Source organism: Phocoena phocoena, chromosome 7, assembly GCF_963924675.1.
Source record: "Phocoena phocoena chromosome 7, mPhoPho1.1, whole genome shotgun sequence".
Lineage (NCBI taxonomy): Eukaryota > Metazoa > Chordata > Mammalia > Artiodactyla > Phocoenidae > Phocoena > Phocoena phocoena.
This window is the reverse complement of record NC_089225.1, coordinates 16,733,061-16,758,483: the sequence shown is the minus strand read 5'-3', so window position 1 is coordinate 16,758,483 and position 25,423 is coordinate 16,733,061. Positions and strand designations below refer to the sequence as shown.

At 44.9% G+C, this 25,423-nt stretch overlaps 1 protein-coding gene and 1 pseudogene across 1 annotated transcript in view; one reads left to right on the top strand and one right to left on the bottom strand.

The window, feature by feature from the left end:
* Positions 1-18,628, top strand: part of LOC136125877 (large ribosomal subunit protein P1 pseudogene) — a 101,899-nt pseudogene extending 83,271 nt beyond the window's left edge.
* GPR39 (G protein-coupled receptor 39) overlaps positions 1-25,423 on the bottom strand; it is a 232,180-nt gene that overhangs the window by 93,548 nt on the left and 113,209 nt on the right. The gene's annotated exons all lie outside the window — the stretch shown is intronic.

Below are 25,423 nucleotides of genomic sequence, written 5' to 3'. Positions count from 1 at the left end.
GTAACACTGCACTTCGTAATTCTCATCACAGAAATCTACGCCCTTGGCATGGATACTCACAGTCAAAAGATAGCTGTGGCTCCAGGCATCTCATCCGCGTCCAACAACTCCAAACACCAGGAAGGAGAAAGAAGGACCACCCCTTCTTAAAGGGAAAGGAAACCTTTTTCTAAATTTCCTCCATCCCCCATCCCTGCGTCCTCCTGTTACACTGGCCAAAACGGAATCATTTGCCCAACTGTAAAGCAACCACGAGCAACAACTGAAATACTATGATCGCATTAGATCCTTAGAGGATCCTTAGACCAAGGACCCTCGGTCCTGGCTGCACACTGTAATCACCTGGGATTTTTTAATACCCACTCCAGACCAATTAAATCAGAATTTCTGGGAGTGGAGCCCAGGTATCAGCGTTTTTTTTTGAAGAACTCCTCAGGTGTCTTTAATGAGCAGCCAAAGTAGAGAACCACTGTTTGGACTCACCAAGTTGTACCACCTGGTGCTGGGCCCGCTGCCTGAGAAAATTCTGGGTTCTGCAGGCAGGAAAGAACGCGGATGGAGGTGACTCAGAAGACATGAAACACAGGACAGGAAGATGTTCACGGAAAGGAAAGGGGATTAGAGGGAAAGCCGAGGGAGGAGAAAACCACACACTGTGACCAACGAGTGTCTACCTGGGAGGGTATCACAGTATGTAGGGCCCCAACGTTTATCCTAAGCTCCTTCAGAATCTCACACATCACGGCATCCTGTGTATCACCCACTCCTCCCAGGCCCATCCTCAGTACAGTACTGAGTTTTTTCTCCCGCATCCCTGTTACCCAAACAACATTGCAAAAAGGTGGTGGGTCATGGGGGAGAGTAGGAGTAGCAAGAACTTTAGGACAGCAGCCCTAGGGAAACACTTCTTAAGAAATAAAAGAACACTGAAAAGAAACACTCCTGGTTTTGAAACACTCTATGGCCTAACTTTACCTCTGGTCTCCTAGGAAACTCATCCAACTGGACGTGCTCATAAAGGCTCTACATGGGACAAATGCCTCTGTTGGTTCATAGACAGAGTCCTTAAGAAGACTGTGACTTGAGAGATGTTTCTCTATGGGTATCCTTTCACCTTTCTTTTCTCAGTCTCTCTTATTGACAAATACCAGCGGTATCGGCTTTGGCTGAACACTGGAATCACCTGGGAAGCTTCTAAAACATCCCATTGCCTCAGCCAATCCCCACACCACGTCATCAGAATCTAAGGGACGATCGTAGGCATCAATAGTTTCTAAAGCTCCCCAAGCGATTCCAACGTGTAGCCGAAGTTGAGAACCACTATCCTACGTTCAAGACCCAGATACACTTGATCTGAGTTTGTTCATTAAAAAAAAAAGTTTCATATGAGAATCCTCATCAATGAATCATGTAGTTGTTGGACAGTATACCCCCGAAGCATTAAGCTGGTAAGACTGGATGGAAAGTGGAACCACCTGCACCTTTTTTGGACAATGCAAGATGCCTTTTTTTCAAAAGGATGCCGATAGCTACCAACCTGACACAAGCCTCAGAGAAGACGAGACAGAGGTGGGAGTCTGTAGCCTGCCTACTCAGGACAGGCCCTAACTCAGGTTTGACATCTGTTAATAGGGTAGCATAAAGAGAAAATTATTTTGAACACAGGATGCAAGGAGAAGGGCGTGAAATGCCATTAGCGATGACATCAAAATTTATAATAATTGAGCCCATCAGTCGTATCCGTTTATTATTTGTAATGCTACTCTGCATGTTTCCAGGGAGGGGTGGCTACCTTCTGAGGCAATTGGGGTCACTCAGGCAGCTGGGGAACTTGGGGACATTCATTTGGTGCAAAGGCAGCTGGGCCCTCATTGTCAAGGAGTTGGATCTGTAAACTAACGAATGCTGCTGATTTCCCTCCAGCACAGATAATCACTTTCATCGGGGGGAACTCCCACTTCAGCCACTTTGGGTCAGCTGGGAGGGTAAATAGCTTCCTGACAGGTTGGGTTTCCCATCTTGGCATGACAATAGATTTTTCTCCCCCAAAGTAAAAAGGGCTCCGTTAGGGACTGTGGGAGGATGAGTGGCAGCCATGGATGCGACACTTGATGTTAGAATCGCTGGGGAGCTTTTACAAATCCTGATGTGGACGCCAGGCTGCACCCCACACCAATGATAGCAGAATCTCTGGAGGTAGGACCCAGGCCCGGGGTACTTGCTGAAGCCCCTCAGGTGACGCCAACATGCAGCCAAGTTTGAGAACCAGTAAGCCAGGGGCGTGATCCTCAACCCCCCAGGCTACCATGAGAATCCCCCAAAGCTTTTAGGTTTTTTGTTTTGTTTTTTTGCGGTACGCGGGCCTCCCACTGTTATGGCCTCTCCCGTTGCGGAGCACAGGCTCCGGACACGCAGGCTCAGCGGCCATGGCTCACAGGCCCAGCTGCTCGGCAGCATGTGGGATCTTCCCGGACCGGGGCACGAACCTGTGTCCCCTGCATCGGCAGGCGGACCCTCAACCACTGCGCCACCAGGGAAGCCCCCAAAGCTTTTTGTTTTTGCCACACTGCACAGCTTGTGGGATCTTAGTTCAATTCCCTCCCCTCCCCCAACCCCTGGAACTTTTTAAATGACCAGTGCCAGCATCCCCCTCCCAGAGACGCTCTAATTGGCCTGTGCGTGGGGATTTGTGACATTCCCCCAGGTGGGACACCAACAAGCAAGGAGGATGAGAAGCACAGCTGGAGGGTGGCGGCTGATCACAGCTAGATGGTGGTCAGCCTCACTTGTATCTTATGGCTCAGCTCAGAGTCTCCCAGGGAACTTGGGAAGAGGGTCGAGGCTTCATCCTTCCTTGATGAGCCTGGGCCCCTGCCTGCTTTCTGAGAACTCCTGGTGGTTCTCAGATCCAACCTCACAAGGTGGTGGAGGCACGATCCAGCCAGATCTCTTTTAGTGAGATGTGCGCCCCTGGGCAGTTTCACATGCCTGAACTCTTGTAAGCTGGATGCTAATTTTCAGTGCTAAGGGGAGCATCCACCTGAAAGACTACCATAGCAGAGAGACCTTTGGTAAAATTAAGAATCTGTTTATAGCCACCCACTCTCAACATGTGGCCTGTTTTCAAACTCCACGTTCTGAGCTAGTGATGCTTCTTTGCGTCTGTGTTTGCATTGTTATGGTCTAAACTCTCCTTTTTTTAATTTTTATTTTTTGCGGTACGCGGGCCTCTCACTGCCGTGGCCTCTCCCGTTGCAGACGCGCAGGCTCAGTGGCCATGGTTCACGCATGTGGGATCTTCCCGGACCGGGGCACGAACCCGTGTTCCCTGCATCGGCAGGTGGACTCCCAACCACTGGGCCACCAGGGAAGCCCCTAAACTCTCCTTCTAAAAACGAGCTCCCTCTTAACCTCATCTCTGGAACCAGAGCAAACCTGTGCACTTCATGTAGCAGGACCCATTTTATAACAGCGGGGTCAGAGGACAGGGCCACCTTCCGGGGGGTGGCATACACTGCTCTACCAGGCCTTTATCGAGCGATGCTGCTTCTTCCACGGGGAGTCTTTTCACTTGTGTTATGTTCCCATTTTTTGTGTAATGATGAGCAATGTCCTAACAACGTATATACCTTGAAGTCTTTTGCCTGAACAACCCAATGAGCTTTCAACTCTGCTTTTCTGCCTTACTGCATGAGCTTGTTAGAAGGTTAGAGATGGATTCATTCTCCATACACTGAGTGCCTACCACGTGCTGGGTTTTGGTGCTGTGTAAATGGGAGATAGTCTCTGCCATCAAGGGGCTCACCTAATGGTGGGACGGAGAAACGTGTTGGCGTGGAGGAAGCCAGGTGCTAGGAGGCCCCTAGCCTGGGGCGGGGTGTGTGTCGGGGGGAAGGTGTCCCAGAAGGCTTTGTGTGAGTGATGACATCTGAATAGGATATCAAGGCACAGAGAGCACAGTTGGCCAGCTGGCGTGGGGATGGGATGGGGGTGGGGTGAGGGACAGCTTGCATTCTGGACAGAGGACCACATCTGTGCACGTGCATAGAGCCTCGAGGATGCCTCGGGAGGTGGATCAGGGTGGCCCGGGTAAGGCGCCTTTTATGGACCCACACGAGATAGGGCTGGAGAATTAGGCAAGGCCAATCGTGAAAGCTGTCCTTACAGCGCGCCATAAAAGGGCTGCATGACACACCAAAGAATTTTTCCAAAGGCAATGGAACGTCATTGAAGGATCTGTGTACAGAGGACCAGACATAATCCAATTTGAGTTTGAAGGAAAATACTTCAGTGGCGGCGTGGAGGATGGATTTGAGGGAGAAGAGACAAAAGCCATGGCTCTTAAAGTTGACTGCACGTTGGAATCCTCAGAGTCCCACCTCCTGACATTCTAACGTAATCGGTTTGGGATGTGTCCTGGGCATCCGAATTGTTCAAAGTTCTCCCAGGGGTTCGGATGTGCAGTAGGGGGTTGAAAGCCACAGGTGTTTGCAGAGTGGTCAGGTGGAGGCGAACGCCTTCTGGGCGTTCTGGGTGGTGGAAGGAAGGTACAATCATTCATATACTAGGGCAGCGGCGGAAGGGGTAGAGGACAGGACCACTGCTAATGGCAGGGGAGGCAAGGAGAGGAGACATGTATAACTCTCAAGTCTGGGGTTGAGAGAAGGGGAGGGTAGAGGTATGATTCACCTAGAGTGGGACTCAGCAGGAAAAGTAGGTTTAAGAGAGAAGAGAAAGAATCAGGTCTGTTGGAACAGCTTTGGATAACTGTTTAACAACCCTAATTTATTAATTTTTTTTCCTTTTTATTGCAGTATAGTTGATTTACAATATTGCATTAGTTTCTGGTATACAGCAAAGTGATTCGGTTATATATAATCTATATATTCTTTTTCAGATTCTTTGCCATTAGAGGTTATTATAAGGTATTGAATACAGTTCCCCGTGCTACACAGTAGGACCTTATTGTTTAGGAAAAATCAGTTTTTAGAAGGCAAGACACATACAGTGATATGACCAATATAGAAATGGGGCTAGAGGGCTGGATTCCTGTCAACAGCAGAGAAAGAGGTGTTCAAGTCCCAGGTGTGGGTGATACACCAATGGAGATGAGTCTGTCATACAGAGGGAAGTAAGTCAGAAAGAGAAAAACAAATACGGTATACTAACGCATATATGCGGAATCTGAAAAATACTGGTATAGACGATCTTATTTACAAAGCAGAAATAGAGACACAGATGTAGAGAACAAACATATGGATACCAAGGGGGAAAGGGGAGGTGGGTGGGATGAACTGGGAGCTTGGGATTGACATATATGAACTACTGATACTACGTATAAAATAGATAACTGAGAACCTACCGTATAGCACAGGGAACTCTACTCAATGCTCTGTGGTGACATAAATGGGAAGGAAATCCAAAAAAGAGGGGATGTATGTACACGTATAGCTGATTCACTTTGCCGTACAGCAGAAACTAAAACAACATTGTAAAGCAAGGTCATACCGTAGCTAGACGGGGGATTCAGGTTCAAGGCCATTTTCTCAGTAGGGGAGGGGGTGAGAAAGGAGAGCCTTGAGGGTATTTATAGAAGAAGAAACAAAGCTGGGAAGGAAGGAGCGGGAGATACATGAAAGAGGGGAGTGATGGATGAATGGAGGGCCCACAGGAGGCCACAGGGAAGAGGGGATGCCTTGGATGCCTTCCGCAGCACAGAAGAGGGTTCAGCCTTGGGCGGAGGGAAGAACATCTCTGCCCAGGAGTTAAAGGGGAAAGGAAAAGCAGGAGAAAAGGCAGGTGGGTTCTGGGTGGGGAGAAAGGCCAAGCTTAAGAAAACTTCCATCTGACAACCTCTCTTTTCTCTATGAATTAAAAGGCAGGACTCTGCTAAGGCCATGATGGCACGTGGTGGGTGGGAGATTTGAGGAAAGCAGTAAATATTTATTATCACTGCTTTTGGAGACTGGGGGAGGGAGCTGGCTGAGGGCTGCAGGCGGCACTGGGAGCCCAGTGGAGGCTGGGAATGGTGCAGACGCTCTAACCAGTGTGAAGGTGGGGAAAGCCGAAACATACCAGGCTGCAGGATTCAGCCCATGGTGATAGGCTCTTGCCCTCCCCATTCACCCCTTCCTTCATTCCACCCCCATTTTTATTCCTTTGTTCCATGCTCACCACTTCGATACACAAAGTGTGGGCTCAAGCCAGCAGCCTGAGCATCAGGTAGGAACCTGTTGGAAATGTCTGATCTCAGGGGTCAGGCCAGACGTCCTGTAACAAGATCCCCAGGTGACTGGAATGCACATTACATTTGAGAACCACTGCTCTAGTCTTTTCCAGCTACAGTTCTCGCTGCCTTGCTAATATGCCATGAAGTTTGTGTGCTCAGATTGGAACGCTCGTCCCTCATGCTTTCTAGACAATTCTCCTCCTCTGTTAAGACTGTGTGTCAATCTTACCTTCTCTCTGACTTTTCCAAGGCCCTGCTGGGAAGAGCTATGTGCCGCCTCAAATGTGATTCCAGACGTCATCTGAGGGCCGCCATGTTGCTTTCCCTTATCCTCAGCGCCCAGCACAGTGCCTGGTACAAAGCCAGTGCTCTGTAAGGTGCCTGAGTATTCACTGAATGGAACCCAGGGCCCAGTTCTCAGCTCCATGTCCCAACCCACACCCCTGACCATTTTCTGCACATGGAAAGTCATGCCTTTTTTTACAAAAAAATAGTGCTATAAATTAAGCCCCAAATTCCTCACCTTGCATTTGCCTGATATGACCCCAAACCCTAGGAAAGCACTGGGCTTGTTGTTTTCTATCAAAATTTAAAAAGCCATATCTCACTTTTTCAAATTACATGTCACATAAAGCTCAGGTCTCAGGTCTCAACCTTGGGCAGGCTCTTTTCCCAAGCGGCTATAAAGAAATGCAATATTTCAAAACATCAGTTCACCTGTTAGTTCATGTTCCAAGTGTGGAAACCCTCTCTACTTATTTCTGAGTAGGAAACCGATTTCCTAATAAAGCAAGGAAAGTCAACTAAATTACAGACATGTATGGCCTTTCAATCCACTCTGTAGGTTCCTGGGTATGACAATGAGGTCTTTTTTTAATCCCTTTTTTCTATCCCTTTTTTCCATTTTTATGCCCTGTTTTCTATCCCTTTTGGAGCTTGACATATAGCTGGTGCTTAACAAACGTGCTTCTGATCAATTGAAGAGGAACTATTTCCCTACTTTAACTTTCACAACTAAATTGGACCAAGAAATATACTGATTGTGGGGCAACTTGCTGAGTCGCCTGCTAAATGTTTATCTCCTGCTTCTAGGTCTGCCCCGACTTTTCAGAGTTATCCTTTCCAAACCTGGGATTTATGGCTGATCATTATTGCTTAATACCTGCTGTACAATTAAAATAACCTGGGAACCCAGGAGCCTTGGGAAGCAGAGAGAAAACAGAGAAATCCACCCCAATACAATCTCAAACCCATTGCCTTATTAATCACGTTAGGCCCCGAAGAAATAATTTTTTCGGCCCTTAAACATTCCCAGAAATGCTAATATTCAGGATGCTTCCCTCCCCACCCCCATCGCATTTGGACCTGTCAGTCACACTCCGTGTAGGAAAGGATTTTGATTTGTGTCAGTAATGTTGCCTTAGAAATTGCAAACATTTAGAAATGCACAGGAAAAAAAAAAAAAAAAAGCATGTGCCATTAAAAATTGGAATTTAAGAGATTCAGAGTCAGTCTACAAGAGACCCACTTCAGACCTAGGGACACATACAGACTGAAAGTGAGGGGATGGAAAAAGATATTCCAGGCAAATGGAAATCAAAAGAAAGCTGCAGTAGCAATACTCCTATCAGATGAAATAGACTTTAAAATAAAGAATGTTACAAGAGACAAGGAAGGACACTACATAATGATCAAGGGATCAATCCAAGAAAAAGATACAACCATTATAAATATATATACACCACACATAGGAGCACCTCAATACATAAGGCAACTGTTAACAGCTATAAAAGAGGAAATCGACAGTAACACAGTAATAGTGGAGACTTTAACACCTCACTTACACCAATGGACAGATCATCCAGACAGAAAATTAATAGGGAAACACAAGCTTTAAATGACACAACAGACCAGATAGATTTAATTGATATTTCTAGGACATGCCATCCAAAAATAGCAGATTACACTTTCTTCTCAAGTGCATATGGAACATTCTCCAAGCTACATCACATCTTAGGTCACAAATCAAGCCTCTGTAAATTTAAGAAAATTGAGATCATATCAAGCATCTTTTCTGACCACAACACTATGAGATTAGAAATGAATTACAGGGAAAAAAACGTAAAAAACACAAACACATGGAGGCTAAACAATACATTACTAAATAACCAAGAGATCACTGAAGAAGTCAGAGGAAATCAAAAAATACCTGCAGACAAATGACAACGAAAACACAACAATCCAAAACCTATGGGATGCAGCAAAAGCAGTTCTAAGAGGGAAGTTCATATAGCGATACAATCCTACCTCAAGAAACAAGAAAAATCTCAAATAAACCATGTAACCTTACAACTAAAGGAACTAGAGAAATAAAAACAAACAAAACCCAAAGTTAGTAGAAGGAAAGAAATCATAATGATCAGAGCAGAAATAAATGAAATAGAAAGAAAGAAAACAATAGAAAGATCAATAAAACTAAAAGCTGGTTCTTTGAGAAGATAAACAAAATTGAAAAACCTTTAGCCAGACTCATCAAGAACAAGAGGGAGAGGACTCAAATCAATAAAATTAGAAATGAAAAAGGAGAAGTTACAACAGACACTGCAGAAATACAATGCATCCTAAGAGACTACTATAGGCAACTCTATGCCAATAAAATGGACAACCTGGAAGAAAGGGACAAATTCTTACAAAGGTATAACCTTCCAAGGTTAAACCAGGAAAAAATACCAAATATGAACAGAGCAATCACAAGTAATGAAATTGAAAGTGTGATTAAAAATCTTCCAATAAACAAAAGTCCAGGACCAGATGGCTTCACAGGTGAATTCTATCAAACATTTAGAGAAGAGTTAACACCCATCCTTCTCAAACCCTTCCAAAAAACTTCAGAGGAAGGAACACTCCCAAACTCATTCTACGAGGCCACTATCACCCTGATACCAAAACCAGACAAAGATACTACAAAAAAGAAAATTACAGACCAATATCTCTGATGAATATAGATGCAAAAATCCTCAACAAAATACTAGCAAACAGAACCCAACTACACATCAAAGGATCATACAACATGATCAAGTGGTAATTATCCCAGGGATGCAAAGATTCTTCAATATATGCAAATCAATCAATGAGATACACCATATCAACAAACTGAAGAATAAAAACGGTATGATCATCTCAATAGATGCAGAAAAAGCTTTTGACAAAATTCAACACCAATTTATGACAAAAATTCTCCAAAAAGTGGGCACAGAGGGAACCTACCTCAACATAATAAAGGTCATATATGACAAACCCACAGCAAACACCACTCTCAATGGTGAAAAACTGAAACCATTTCCTCTAAGATCAGGAACAAGACAAGGATGTCCACTATTGCCACTATTATTCAACATAGTTTTGGAAGTCCTAGCCACGGCAATCAGAGAAGAAAAAGAAATTAAAAAATACAAATTGGAAGAGAAGAAGTAAAACTGTCACTGTTTGCAGATGACATACTATACATAGAAAACCCTAAAGATGCCACCAGAAAACTACTAATCAGTGAATTTGGTAAAGTTGCAGGGTACAAAATTAATGCACAGAAATCTCTGGCATTCCTATACACTAACAACAAAAGATCAGAAAGAGAAATCAAGGAAACAATCCCATTCCCCACTGCAACAAAAAAAAATGAAATACCTAGGAACAAACCTACCTAAGGAGGTAAAAGACCTGTACTCAGAAAACTATAAAACACTGATGAAAGAACTCAAAGATGACATAAACAGATGGAGAGATACACCATGTTCTTGAATGGGAAGAATCAACATTGTGAAAATGACTATGCTACCCAAAGCAATATACAGATTCAATGCAATCCCTAACAAATTACCAATGGCATTTTTTCCAGAACTAGAAAAATATCTTAAAATTTGTATGGAGAAAAGACCCCGAATAGCCAAAGCAATCTTGAAGGGAAAAAACAGAGGTGGAGGAATCAGACTCCCTGACTTCAGACTATACTACAAAGCTACAGTAATCAAGACAATATGGTACTGGCACAAAAACAGAAATATAGATCAATGGAACAGGATAGAAAGCCCAGAGATAAACTCACGCACCTATGGTCAACTAATCTATGACAAAGCGGCAAGGGTATACAATGGAGAAAAGACAGTCTCTTCAATAAGTGGTCCTGGGAAAACTGGACAGCTACATGTAAAAGAATGAAATTAGAACACTCCCTAACACCGTACACAAAAATAAACTCAAAATGGATTAAGGACCTAAATAAGACCGGACACTATAAAACTCATAGAGGAAAACATAGGAAGAACACTCTTTGACATAAATCACAGCAAGATCTTTTTTGACCCACCTCCTAGAGAAATGGAAATAAAAACAGAAATAAACAATGGGACCTAATGAAACTTAAAAGCTTTTGCACAGCAAAGAAACTATAAACTAGACGAAAAGACAGCCCTCAGAATGAGAGAAAATATTTGCAAACAAATCAACAGACAAAGGATTAATCTCCAAACAGCTCATGCGGCTCAATATTAAAAAAAACAAACAACCCAATCAAAAAATGGGCAGAAGACCTAAATAGACATTTCTCCAAAGAAGACATACAGATGGTCAAGAAGCACATGAAAAGCTGCTCAACATCACTAATTATTAGAGAAATGCAAGTCAAAACTACAGTGAGGTACCACCTCACACCAGTTAGAAGGGGCATCATCAGAAAATCTACAAACAACAAATGCTGGAGAGGGTGTGGAGAAAAGGGAAGGAACCCTCTTGCACTGTTGGTGGGAATGTAAATTGATACAGCCACTATGGAGGACAGTATGGAGGTTCCTTAAAAAACAAAAAATAGATTTACCATATGACCCAGCAATCCCACTACTGAGCATATACCCAGAGAAAACCATAATTCAAAAAGACACATGCACCCCAATGTTCACTGCAGCACTATTTACAATAGCCAGGTCATGGAAGCAACCTAAATGCCCATCGACAGACGAATGGATACAGAAAATGTGGTACATACATACAATGGAATATTACTCAACCATAAAAAGGAACGGTACTGGGTCATTTGTAGAGACATGGATGGATCTAGAGACTGTCACACAGAGTGAAGTAAGTCAGAAAGGGAAAAACGAATATCGTATATTAACGCATATATGTGGAATCTACAAAAATGGCACAGATGAACCGGTTTGCAAGGCAGAAATAGAGGCACAGATGTAGAGAACAAGCGTATGGACACCAAGGGGGGAAGTGGTGGTGGTGGTGGTGGGATGCATTGGGAGACTGGGATTGACATATATACATTAATATGTATAAAATAGCTAACTAATAAGAACCTGCTGTATAAAAAAAATAAAATTAAAAAAAAAGAGCAATTCAGAGTCATGGGACCTTTGGTACATCTGGAACAGGTATGTGGATTCCTTCAAATAAGGCAGTGGGGGGATTTAACATGTGTCCACTCCCCACGAGGCTCCATCCTAGCACTTTTCATAGATTATCTCATTTCATCTTCACAAAAGACCTGCCAAGTGGCTATTGTTAGTCTCATTTTACAGACCAGGTAACTGAGGCTCAGAGAGGCTAAGAAAGTCACCCAGAATAAGATAACTACTAAGGCTACTCAGGATGGCATTCCCACAGGGGTCATGGTCTTCCCACCTCGAAAGCTATGCCTTTTTTTAATTGCACTAAATTGGCATGAATCCTATTTTCTTAGACTCTGTCCTTTATATAACAAAAAAGAAGCATTATGGGATACCCCCAAAGGACTTCCTACCAAAACATCGTATTCCACTTATCTCTCATGGTAACTGAAATTCCCAAATGACTCACTCTTCGGGATTAGGGCCACTGAAGCTCTCTGTTAGGCTGACAATGTTTGCTACAACGAAGAGAATTCCAAATTAGAAGTCATGAAACGTTTATTAAGTGTGTATTTTACCCAAGGCACCATCGTAGATGTTGTGACAAACACACAAAACAATTCTGTACCCTCAAGAAGGTTACAAGCTAAATAGCAATTTCAGACCTAAGCAACAGTTCAAAGTGGTAAACAGTTGTCACCAGCCCCCTACAAGGTGAAGTGCCAAATAAATTTTCTACGCAAATGTCTATAGGCCCTCAGATATTATACCCTTAACAGAAATCCTGGCAGCTCAAAAGATGAATTTCACTAAAGTAGTTCCTGTCACCCACCCCGAGGAAATGAGTCTTGGGAGGCCAGAAAGGGCTTTGATGCGGAGGACACTCTGTGAGGTTGAACCTGTTTAGAACAGAAGGCCTGGAGTAGTCATTAGAATTGACTGTACAAGGTGGAGGCAGTATGTGAAGGGGGAGAATTTGAAAAGTCCCATTTTGCATCTACCTTTGCCACACAGAGTTGTCTGCACAATTATATCCTGTCACTTTAGCTGCCTCAAAAAAATCTCATGCTAGGTAGGAAGAACATCGAGCCTGGCGTTTGACAGTTTTTAGCGTACAAAAGACTGGCTATCTGAATCCCCGGGCCATCCCCAGCCCCACCTGGACCCACCACAGTCTTCTCAGAAACACACGTGATGAGGAAAGACCTTGCTTAGAGCCAGTGGGGTGCTGGAGCTGGTGTGTTCCAACTAGAGAGAGTTAAATGTGAAACATTCAGCAATCTGGTGATAATCAGCCATGGTGGGAGCATTTACACTATGGAAATTGGCAAGTTACACCTCAAAGCTGTGTCTTTTTTGTGGAGAGTTTGCCAGCTCACCACTGCTTAGAGCTGTTCATATACTGCCCTCTCTCTGATTTGTACATTTACGTGAACTCTGTATCATTCGGCGAGCCTCAAGTTAAGATGATACACATAATGAATTTTACCATTTTGTATTTGCTTTGAAGAAGGTTTTCTTAAACAGCTGCTAGCATCTCTAAACAAATTAGATGAGCGATGATCAAAGTGTGGCCCCGGAAGAGGAGTATCACCATCACCTGTGAACTCCCGCCGCATCCCAGATCTACCGAATCGGGAACTTTAGGGATGCCCCAGCAACTTGTGTTTTAATAAGCCCTCCAGGTGATTGTAACACACACTCAAGTTTGAGACACCAAACTAGAGTACCCTCTCCCCCAATCGTAAAACCAATCTTTGGCTTTTACCATTTATACACTGTATGCGCAATGTACATGTTCATACCATGTAATAAATTATCAGGTACTATATGCTCTATATAACATCTGTGTAGCAGTCAACCTTCAAGATGGACTCCAGGGTACCTCCCGGTGTTCATGCACTTATTTTGTCCCCTCCCATAGTGAATCATCAGGGGTCTGTGTGTGACCAGCAGAGTGCTCAGAAATTCTCATGTGTGACTTCAGAAACTAGGTCATTAAAGGTGTAGCTTTCATCGTGTTCTCTTGGTTACTTGCTCTGGGGGGACCCAGCCACCATGCTCTGAGGACAGAAGCCCATAAGTATAGAACTGGGATACCGACAGCCAGCGCCAATGCCAACCACGTGAGTGATCCCCCCAGAAGTGGACCATCCAGCCCCAGCCAAGTTTTCAGATGACCGTAGCCCCAGCTGACACAGGACTGCAATTTCACAAGACACCTGGGCCAAAACCACCCAACCAAGCAGTCCGTCCTGAATTCCTGACCCATAGAAACTGTGAGAGGCACAGCACTAAGTTTTGGGGTAATTTGTTACACAGCACTAGATAACCACTACACACTGTACTAAAAGTGCTTAAGGGCAGCCACATGGGGAAGGTTTGAATGGTACAAAGTTGTATGAAGCAAGGTCTTTTCCAAAATGAAGCTCACTACTTATGTGGGAGATGAGATACAGAAGCACTAAAAATAACTGGGTTTTTTGTACTTATTATTAAGAGATCACAAGTCTAGAGGGAGAAAATGCACATGCAAATCCTTTGAAAAATGAGTTATGCTGCAAAGTCAAGTTTTCCGGCCCCCTTTAAACTCCAGGACAGCATTTTAATCTGTCTCCTTTCTTAATCTACTGTATTCTTCCTCAGCTTTTTAAGCAGAGTGAATACAAAGTAATTGCTGTTGATGGGGTAAGGGGTTGTTGTGAACCAGTTATACCGGGCACAAAAGATGTCATTTAGCTGTCAGTACAGACAACCCGGGACCCAGGGCTGCATGTCAGTGACTGCCTTCAGCATGCTAGGAGGCTAACAGACAAGACCATTTTCTGGTTTCTAGAAGTCTTTGTAAATCCCCTCATTCATTCTTCACCACAAACTCGTGACTGTCACATCTCCCTAATGAGAAAACTGCAGCTTGGAGCAGATAAGTGGGGTCACCTAACTAGTAAGTGACAGAGCCGTAAACTATCTGACTCAGAGCCCAAGCATGTGGCCTTCAAAGAACTCTCGCTGGCTTCAGAAAGGTCTTTGGTGTCAGCTTGTGTAACATAGTATTTTAAGGCAACACAGGTTCATTGTATAAAATCCCAAAGGTATAAAACTCAGGGTTGGGAGACTGGGATTGACATATACACACTACTATACGTAATTCCTGATATCACTGAGTTGCTGAATCAAAGCCAAAGCTTCCTACATCCAGACTTCGTGTTATGTCAGAAAAAATGAACCTATACTCATTCAAGCAATCGTGGTTAGGTTTTTTGTTTCATGCACCCAAAAGCATTCCTAAATAATACTGATGGCAATAGACTACAACCACCAAACTTATAATAACAGGACATGCAGTCGGTGCTCTTCCTCTACATTAGAATAGAAGGAACTGCTACAGTAGGTCATTTAATGCTTCCATAAAGCCACCTTCCTAAAATTGCACTTGATAAAGTCTAGGATAAATGCTGGAAAAGTTCACCAAAACAAACCAGCTTAATCAGCATTATAAAAATATTCTGGATGGAAATGCAGCTTGGTATAATAATGGAACGACCACTACATTAATCAGAAAGCATCAACTGAAGCTCTTAGTACTACTAATGCTATCTTAAGCAAGTCACTACTCTTCTCCTCATTTTTCATCTATACAATGAAGAAGTTAAACTGGGTAACCCTGGGGTCCCCTTCAGATTTGATATCCTGTGTAAATTGTGAACCGAAATAAATTATCTTTAAAAAGTCACATGGGCTTCCCTGGTGGCACAGTGGTTGAGAGTCTGCCTGCCAATGCAGGGGACACGGGTTCGTGCCCCGGTCCGGGAAGATTCCACATGCCGCGGAGCGGCTGGGCCCGTGAGCCATGGCCGCTGAGCCTGCGCATCCGGAGCCTGTGCTCCGCAACGGGAGGGGCCACAACAGTGAGAGGCCCGCGAACCGCAAAAAAAATTTAAAAAGTCACAAACTTCTTCTGTGGCCTCCCCATTTGCTGGCTGCTTTCCAGCTGCAATAGCTGACCTTCTAATGCCTTGCATCAGTCTGAAAGGACAAATACACCTGTATTTGTCATAAATACATCCAGTCTTTTCAAAGCACTTTGGAACAAAGGTGGAGGCAGTTCATACCATGCAAACCACAGATGCAACACAGAGTCCAAATTTTTTTTTCCAGAAGGAAGGTGCCTCCCGGGGCACAGTGCTGTTTGTCAGTATCCAAAGACTGAGGTCTGCCATCTTCCAAAATGGCTGGACCATGGATGAACTGATTGAACTTTTCCCTATCTTCACCCATTGCATGTTAGCTAGTTACCCATTTTCTTGTTTTCAAAATTAGCAGGATCTTTTTGTCTTCTTGTGCTTTTGCCCCTGATCTTTCACTAAGGTAAGACTAAACTCCCTACAATAGATGGCTCTCTCAGTACTTCACCGTTATGCTGCTTGCATACTCATTATTGTCCAAGCTACAGTGTTATTTTTCCATGATTTAGCTTGTTTTGTGCTGTGTGGTGAATTCTGAACGAGGCAACCAGGCTGAATAATTTGATGGGCTTTCAGGAGGATACCCTGACGTCTTTTTCTCTCCCTCACCAACTCACACAGACCCATTCACATGCACAAGGCCTGTCAAAACCCCAGTGCAGCATTGCAGGCATTGTGGACAGGTATAGTTTGAGGGCTGGGGAACCAGAAAGCAAAAGGGTACCTCCTGATCTCAGGAGCCTACGGTCAAGCGTCTACAGATACGTGCAGTGAACACTGTATAGGGTTATAAGGCAGCGTAGAAGTATGTGCATGGCACCGTAAGCCCTCAGGAGGGCTACTTAACTGAACGCAGTGTGGGAGGGGAGATTCAGGGCAGCCCTCCCCCTAGCAGAAGCCCACATGTGGTGAGTTTGGATAGGACAGGCTGGCGGGTGTGCTCAAAGAGGGACGGCTGCTGATTTTTCTAACCCCTTCCCCACCCTTGCCCCTCTTCTCTCTGTTCTCTCCACTTTCCTACCTGCTCTCACTTCCTCAACAGTCTTGGCCTGTGTGGGGAAAGCTGGCATTCTGTAGATGCCACCAGCCAAACAGGCGGCCCTGCTCCCACCAGGCTATCTGACGCCACACCTGGGGCCCACCTCGAACCTTCTCGAACCAGGTGCTTGGTGAAGGAGCCCAGAGGCATCTTCTTACAGCCAAAGGGATTGGTGTTTATAAAATCTGGTTTGGGATTGTTTTACAACACTGTGGAAGCTGGAAATATGGGATCCAAACAACCAAGGCCTCACAGTGCCTTGGCAGTTTGCAAATGAACAGAGTGATGAAGGAGTCTTGTGGAACTTTCCAGAAGGGCTGGGAAGAGGCTTGGAATCAAGGAAGGGCAAGTACAGAGACTGTGGCCAGGAGGCGTGGGGCTGGTGGGAGCCCATCAGGGAACTCGCACCTTGTCCTTGATGCTAGTAGCCCTTTAGAGCCGTGGGTCTCTCCCACAGGAACAAGGAAAACGGGGGACCACGGATAAAAACCTTCCAAATGATTAAGGGCTGGTAAATAAGGAAAAGAGGAGAAAGGGAAGCCGAGGGCCTGGTGGTTAATGCCAGTCCTCCTGGGATGTGATGTACTCTCAGACGGGGGCCCCCTCCTCTTCAGTGTTCACAGGATAAGACGGAGAGGGTTTCTCTCAGTACCGGGACTCTCAAGAAGACTTCCTGATGGTGAGTGCGGTTAACGTGCAGATTCTGGGGAGGTCATGTCTCCCCCTCTCTGAAGGACTTTGAAAGAAAGACCCTAACCCTACCCCTAACCTGGATGGTTTACAGTGGTCCAGCTCAGAGGGAAGGCAGCTAAATGGATGCTTGGGTCCCTTCCAGTCTTCAGATGCTCTATTTCTACCACGTGGTGTCTGTCTGGAAGAAGCTGTATGGCCTCTAATTCCATCATAAAACCAAGGGTACGTTAAATATCTGTCCACTGTAAAACTCCAACCACTCTACTGATACAAACGATGTCCACCTGCCTTCCCTTTTAAACTTAGAAACCAGAATCCTAATTTATTAAAGACAGGGATATAAATCAAGCAGGATAACTCATTTGGGTCATTTAATATTAGACAATCCCTGCCCCCCGCCGACCCCCTTAGGAAATATACTGACCGACTTGCTTTATCTTTTAACTTGTAAAAATATTTTCTACCATAAACATTTTCGAACACATGGGAACATAGAGGCGACAGCGTAACAAACCCCCGTATACTCATCACCCTGATTCAAAATTAACAGGTCTAACAAAATTAGCAATAATCGCTTCCTAGTCAATGTCATCACTTGGCCAGTTCGCAGTCCGCTTGCTGAAATCAGCCTCCAGACAAGGACGCGCATTATATTCGAGTACATGTGGTGGTTATGTCTCTGAGGTCTTGTGCCTTTACTGTTGCGGTGACGTGTAGAATGCCATACATTCTGAATTTGTCAGCTTGTCTCTTCGTGGTGTCATCTTATTTGTTCCTCTGTTCCCTGTATTTCCAGTAAATGCAGCTTGACTAAATTCAGGTTCAACTTTATTTTGTCAAGAATATTCCTGTCCCTTGCCCCAGCTGCAGCTAAGGTGCTCAGTCCTTCCAAGGAAGCTAAGGCCGCGGTGGGGTGAGGTCGTCACTTCATCCAGCGACTAGCACCGTGCCCAGCGGCCCCTGCTTAGCACTCACCCGCCTCCATCTCGGAGCTGGCCTGCATCTACTCGGCCCTCACCCTGCACGACGATGAGGTGATGGTCATGGAGGATAAAATCAATGCCCTCGTTAAAGCAGCCGGTGCAAATGTTGAACCTTTCTGGCCAGGCTATTTGCAAGGGCTTTGGCCAATGTCAACATCGGAAGCCCCATCTGCAACGTGGGGGCAGGTGGAGCTGACCCAGCAGCTGATGCTGCCCCAGCGGGAGGTCCTGCCCCTTCTACCACTGCTGCCCCAGCTGAAGAGAAGAAAGTAGAAGCAAACAAAGAAGAATCTGAAGAGTACGATGATGACGTGGGCTTTGGTCTTTTTTGACTAAACCTCTCTGGTAACATGTTGAATGAAAAGCTGAGGTCTTTGCTGGGAAAAAAAAAAATTCCTTAGGTGGTATTGAGTGGTTTGTATTTTAGGGGTCCACGATGACTGGTATTTCCTCTCTCAGTGGCGCTATCATTAATGAGTGAGTTCGGGATGTGACAGCCTGACCCCTCCCATGTAAACATCCCCATGAACCTCTGACTCATGGTTTCATCCACTGATGATCATTGCCTGAACCAATTACTTCACCAGGGATTGAAAAATGGGGATTTTCTATTGTTTTCTTGGTATTTATTTTCACCTCGCCTCCTTACATATTTTAGGTTCAATGAAGAAGAAATGATACAAAAATATGCATCCACGGATGTGGATCCTGATACAGGAATGAAGAAACACCTCTCCACTGAAACTAGAGATCTTGATTTGGAAGACAGTGTTAGGAACAAAGGTAGAGACGAAAAGTCTGAAATGGGAAACAGGAAGAGGGTTCTTAGATTGGCAGCCATGAGTCTTGGGACCAGGCAGGTTTGCACACTCTGGGTAACGGTCATCTTAGCTATAAACTAAGCCCAGAGAAGCATCTGGCCTTATGGGAGCTGAAAATAGAACATACAGAATCAAGAATGGAAAAAAAAAGAGGGAAAGAAGGAGGCATTTCACTTCTGAGTGAAGTTTGGAGACCCCAGGGCATCACTGCAGTAATAGAATTCAAATCCACATGCTTCTGACAGCCCCACTGGGCAACAGGCATGGGTGAGACTCTAGTAATGGAGGCCTGAATGACCTCCCTGACTCCACTCGCTGGTGGAAGAGATGGACCACTGCCGGCATCTGCAAGCAGCCCTCACATAGGCTGGCAGGGAAGCCCAGTGGGGACACCACCTGCCATCAATGTCCATGGGGAGGGGCTGATGCTCAGAGCACAAGCCTGGTGCACACCTGCTGCAGCCTCCTTCCTCCACCTCTCTGCTCCTGGAACGCCACCTTCTCTATTTCTCCTTCCAGGGAAACACGATCAACCTCATTTGTTCTTTTCCCTACACAAGCCCACCTAGAGAGCAAATTGATACCATGCTTGCTTACACAGTCATCACCCTCTTAGCAGCTGCTTCTGGAGGACCAGAAGGATGGTATGGATAAGTTGTTCCAGCTGCCACTGTGCAGTAATTAGAATTTCCTGCTTATAAAATGTAATCCTGATCACACGACCACTCCGAGTCAGGAAGGAAGAAAAGGCGGGAGAGGGGCAACCTCTAAAGGAAGCAACAATGCTCTGCAGAGGCCTCCCTGTTCAGCTCAGGAGGTTAAAAGGCAAGGACAAAGGATGGAAAGAGAGACATGCAAGTCAGGACGAATTTTTTAAATATGTGCAGGTCGTGTAGGAATCGTCGCATCCAGAGAAAGACCCCCAATTCACAGAGGTTTATGAGTGATAAAGAAGACAACAGAAGAAGGTTTTTTGTTTTGTTTTTTTTTTGCTGTACGCGGGCCTCTCACTGTTGTGGCCTCTCCCGTTGCGGAGCACAGGCTCCGGATGCGCTGGCTCAGCGGCCATGGCTCACGGGCCCAGCCGCCCCGCGGCATGTGGGATCTTCCCGGACCGGGGCACGAACCCGTGTCCCCTGCATCGGCAGGCGGACTCTCAACCACTGCGCCACCAGGGAAGCCCCAGAAGAAGGTTTTTAAATGATATCTGGAGCAAACAGAACAAAGGGAGACTTACTTATTGGACGAAGTGTGACAAAATTAATAGGTAACACAAAACAGAGTGTTAAAATTCCAACTGGGCTTTTATCTCTCCTAGCAATGAGTCTGCAAATTGGACAGTGTAAAGCTAGTGTCCCAGAAGACAACTGAAGTCCTCATCAAGCCAGGAGATAGCAGGAAACCATCAATCTATGGCAATGAGATAGGGTGTTGGATCAGCAAAATTACATTTGGGATGTGGAGGAATGTTCCAGAAGAACTTCAGAGACTCTCTCAGTAGCTCCCCTGGGCTCTTGGAGAAGCCAGGAGACAGGAGGTGAGCAAATACCCTAGTTCCAGAAATAGGGGAAGGCTGATTTCCAGAAACTTAGGCAGTTCATCTTGACCTAAGTCCTCCTGAAAAATGTAAAATGGACCGTTAAACAGGTTGTTGGTGAGCATCACAAAAAGACACAACCTGATCTCTTGGCATCAATGTGAATTAACTAAAAAGAAGTCATGTTCTGGACCATCTGTTAATGAGATCCTCAGGGCAAGTACCTTAGAAAGTCACTGTGAAGCTCTTAATTGAGGAAACTGTCCACAGTTAGAGTGAGATGATGAAACCTCCAGGTGAGGATTTGGTCTTGTTGCTTTTCAGTTATGTTCAATAGTAACATAGACAATGGGACTCTTAAGGAAACCTCCTTCTATGCATGGGAGGGCAAAGCCTGGTAGACACACAGGCTTAATGAACAGAGCAAACCTCCATTGAATGACTACCCTGTACAGGCTCCAGATGTGACATGCTCTGGGCACCAAAGATGAAGACCTTGTCCTGAATCAAAGATCTCACTGTCTGATACTACAAAGCTACAGTAATCAAAACAGCATGGTAGGCAGAGATCACCTTGGTGCTTTGTGACCACCTAGAGGGGTAGGATAGGGAGGGTGGGAGGGAGATGGCAAGAGGAAGCAGATAGGGGGATATATGTATATGTATAGCTGATTCACTTTGTTGTAAAGCAGAAACTAACACACCATTGTAAAGCAATCATACCCCAATAAAGATGTTAAAAATAAATACTTAAAAAAAAACAAAACAGCATGGTAATGGCACAAAAACAGACACATGGATCAATGGAACAGAATAGAGAGCCCAGAAATAAACCCACACACACTTACAGTCAATTAACCTTCAACAAAGGAAGCAAGAATATACAATGGAAAAAAGACAGTCTCTCCAGCAAGTGGTGTTGGGAAAGTTGGACAGCTGCATGTAAATCCATGAAGTTAGAACACACCCTCACACCATACACAAAAATACTCAAAATGGCTTAAAGACTTAAATGTAAGGCATGATACCATAAAAATCCTAGAAGAGAAAACAGGTAAAACATTCTCTGACAAAACTTGTACTGATGTTTTCTTACATCAGTCTCCCAAGGCAATAGAAATAAAAGCAAAAATAAACAAATAGGACCTAATCAAACCTAACAAGCTTTTGTACAGCAAAGGAAACCATAAACAAAACCAAAAGACGACCTACAGACTGGGAGAAAATATTTGCAAATGATACAACCGACAAGGGCTTAATTTCCAAAATATACAAACGGCTCATACAACTCAACAACAACAAAAAAACAACTGAATCAAAAACCAGGCAGAAGACCTAAACAGACATTTCTCCGAAGAAGACATACAGAGGAGCGATAGGCACGTGAAAAGATGCTCAACATCGCTAATTATTAGAGAAATGCAAGTCAAAACTACAGTGAGGTACCACCTCACACCGGTCAGAATGGGCATCATTAAAAAGTCTACAGGCCTCCCTGGTGGCGCAGTGGTTGGGAGTCCGCCTGCCAATGCAGGGGACGCAGGTTCGTGCCCCGGTCCGGGAAGATCCCGCATGCCACGGAGCGGCTGGGCCCGTGAGCCATGGCCACTGAGCCTGCGCGTCCGGAGCCTGTGCTCCGCCACAGAAGAGGCCACAACAGAGAGAGGCCCACGTACCACACACACAAAAAAAGTCTACAAATAACAAATGCTGGAGAGGGTGTGGAGAAAAGGGAACCCTCTTGCACTTTTGGTGGGAATGTAAGCTGGCGCAGCCACTATAGAAAACAGCATGGAGGTTCCTCAAAAAATGAAAATAGAGTTTCCATATGATTCAGCAATCCCACTCCTAGACATATATCCAAACAAAACTATAATTCAAAAAGATTCTTGCACCCCTATGTTCATAGCAGCATTACTGACAATAGCCAAGACATAGCACCCTAGTCTGGGGGATCAGAGAAAGCTTCCCTGAGTAATGTGTGTTGAGAAATGACAAGGTATAGGCAGGTGGGGACTTTGAAAGACACGTAGGCATGGGAATTAGGCTGCATAATGATAGCAGTAGTAGCAACGACAATAACAACAAAATCCAGAAGTCGCTGCTATGCCTTGGGGACTGACTCTATGCTCTGCTAAACACTGCATACCTCTATTTGGTCCTCACGCTCTCTATTCTGCAATCGAGGAGACTGAGACTCGGCAAGGTTGAGTAATATATGCAAGGTCACACAGCTGCTAAACTGAGCAGCTGACACGTAGCAAGACAGTGTAAGAAGACAGAAAACTTACATTTGCTGGCTTAGCAGAATTAAATGCCTTTCACTTATTTTCTAAACAACACACTTACAAGCACATATTTATTCGCTAAGTCTATCCATTAAACATCTAATCCAGGGCACTATTCTGAGCTCAGAGAAGATGGTCTAACTCCCAAGGCAGATGGACCTTTAGCTAAATTTATAGCCAATTAGGGCTGGGATCCAATAGCATTTCTTCCTATGGAAAGCTAGGTACGTGTTCCATCAGAATATTATTTAATGGCAAGACCCCAGGTGGAATGTTCTAGAAGACCTTTAGCAATTGCGCGCCGCATGCTATTTAAACTAAAAACAACACTGTGAAAAACTGCACTTCAGTACAAGCCACAGAGAACACGCCGAAGAGAATTGGCCACCCGAAAAGGAGGCACGATGATTGAAATATTTTCCAGACTATTACATCCTGGAAGGCTTTAAACAGAGAGAAGAAAGACAGGGAAGGGAAGGAGGATGATTTAGGGTTTCATTTAAGAACAACAGGATTAAATTAACCTTGGGCGGGTAACAGCAGAGGGTGGTGGAGAGAAATACTGTGCAAGATGTGAGAAGCTTCCCAAAGGAGAAGTATGCTGGGCTGCAGAATTCTCCAGCCCAGCAAAACAGGCAAAGCCATCTACAATTAAAGTCATTTACAAGCAAACCTGACCAATTGCTGAGAAAATATAATACAGGCTGAGTCCTAGTTTTAGGAACAGACAAACTAATATCCCTAAATTGGGAAAAACTGGCTATTCCTTGAGATTTGTTTTCTTGCATTTTGTCAGTCTCATTTCCTCAACTTTAAAACAAATAGCGACGAGCAAGTTCCCCAACTTGGTGTACCGGTGTCACCGCGATTATAGTTCTAAGAAAATTTCAACCCAGAGGAGAGGTGAAATAGACGTTTTTAAATGTCTATTAACTGAACTATGATATTAATAAAGCCGCCTTCTTAATCCTAGTTTACTTATAATTTTCAGTCAGGCTCCAGAAAGTCCAAATTACACAGAGCAGCCAAAAGATGAAAAGAAAAGTTGCAGAATTAAAACCCAGAAGACCTAAACATTTATTGACTTCTCAGCATACTGAGAAAAATAAAGGTTTGCTTGTGGGGGAAAGGGTGGGCGTGACAGGCCCAGCTTTGCCAACTCTGGAAATTATCTGTAAACGGCCTCGGCCATCCTCACTGCTGAGCTATTTTCAGAGACAGCACCCAGCTCTTGGTACACACACCAGAAACACTGTTTTTGCATTGCTGCCCCCTGCTGGCCATATGGAACTCATTTTGTCCAGGGCCCAAGGAAATGCCATTTGCAAATTTCAATTACTTTTCAATTCCCTTCCTCCCACCCCTCACTGACAAGAGCACTCTCCAGAAGGGCTCTGTTAGGAGACAATCCATCTGAGCTAATGGGCAAATGTCCCTTATGGTGCAATTAGTGGGATTCCTCCTACTGTGACCCCCAATGACCCTCCATCAGTGTGGCTCACCGGAAGCAGTGGAAAATCTGAAACACACCGTCTTGCTGCTCCAAGGACAGCTTTATGAAAATATTCCATTGAATTAAAATTAATTCAAGCCCTAGTGGTTTTTTTTCTCAGAGGATCCAGGGTCAGCCAAAATATCAGCCAGCCCCTCCCTCCCTCTCTTCGTTTGATATTTATATATGATGCCTTCCTCTTAGTGGAGAGGCTGCTGCATCCCTGGAAACCAACCCATCTCAAATACCTCTAAAGATGGAGGTTCTGCCCGAGCTCCAGAGCCCCCTGAGCTGCCAACAGACCAACATGCTAATGTCCACTGAGGCCTACTGGGGCTGGTCTGGGTCTTCATTTTTATAGCCAGGCTCCTGGAAAGCGTCATGCTTTGGAAAGAGTAGAGGGAAGGAAGAAAAGTAATTTCAGTTGGGATGACTACATCTTCATCGTACTGGGTGGAAGGAATCCAAGGGTTGATAAGCTATCTGCCGCTCTCAGTGAACACAGCGGTCAGTTCTCAGCGTCTTGTCTGCGTCAACTGTGCTGGCCAAGTCTCAAGCCTCAGGCTCAGTCTTAACAAAACCCCTTCCAGCAGCCCCTCCCATTGTGTTTGTCCCTCTGGGCTTCTCTGCCCCACCCCCTATGCCCAGTTATAACCCTTGGCCTGTGTGTGCCCTGGGGTGGGAGGCCTCTTGCTATAAAGCAGTGGTTCTCGAAATCCACTGGGAACTTGTCACAGATGCAAACTCCTGGGCCCCAGTCCAGGCCTAATGATTTAGAAACTCTGGGTTGGGGCCCAGCAATCTACATTTCACAAGCCCTCTGGGAGATTCGGATGTTCCCTCAAGTTCGAGAACTGGCTGCCAACGTCTTCCATCTTTATCCACGCACCTACTTCCAACCAAAACTGACTCGTGGCTATGACTTGTTAACGCTGATGGGGGAAAAATGTAAAAAGTCTGACAACCGTTCTTGAGCCCATTACGGACGC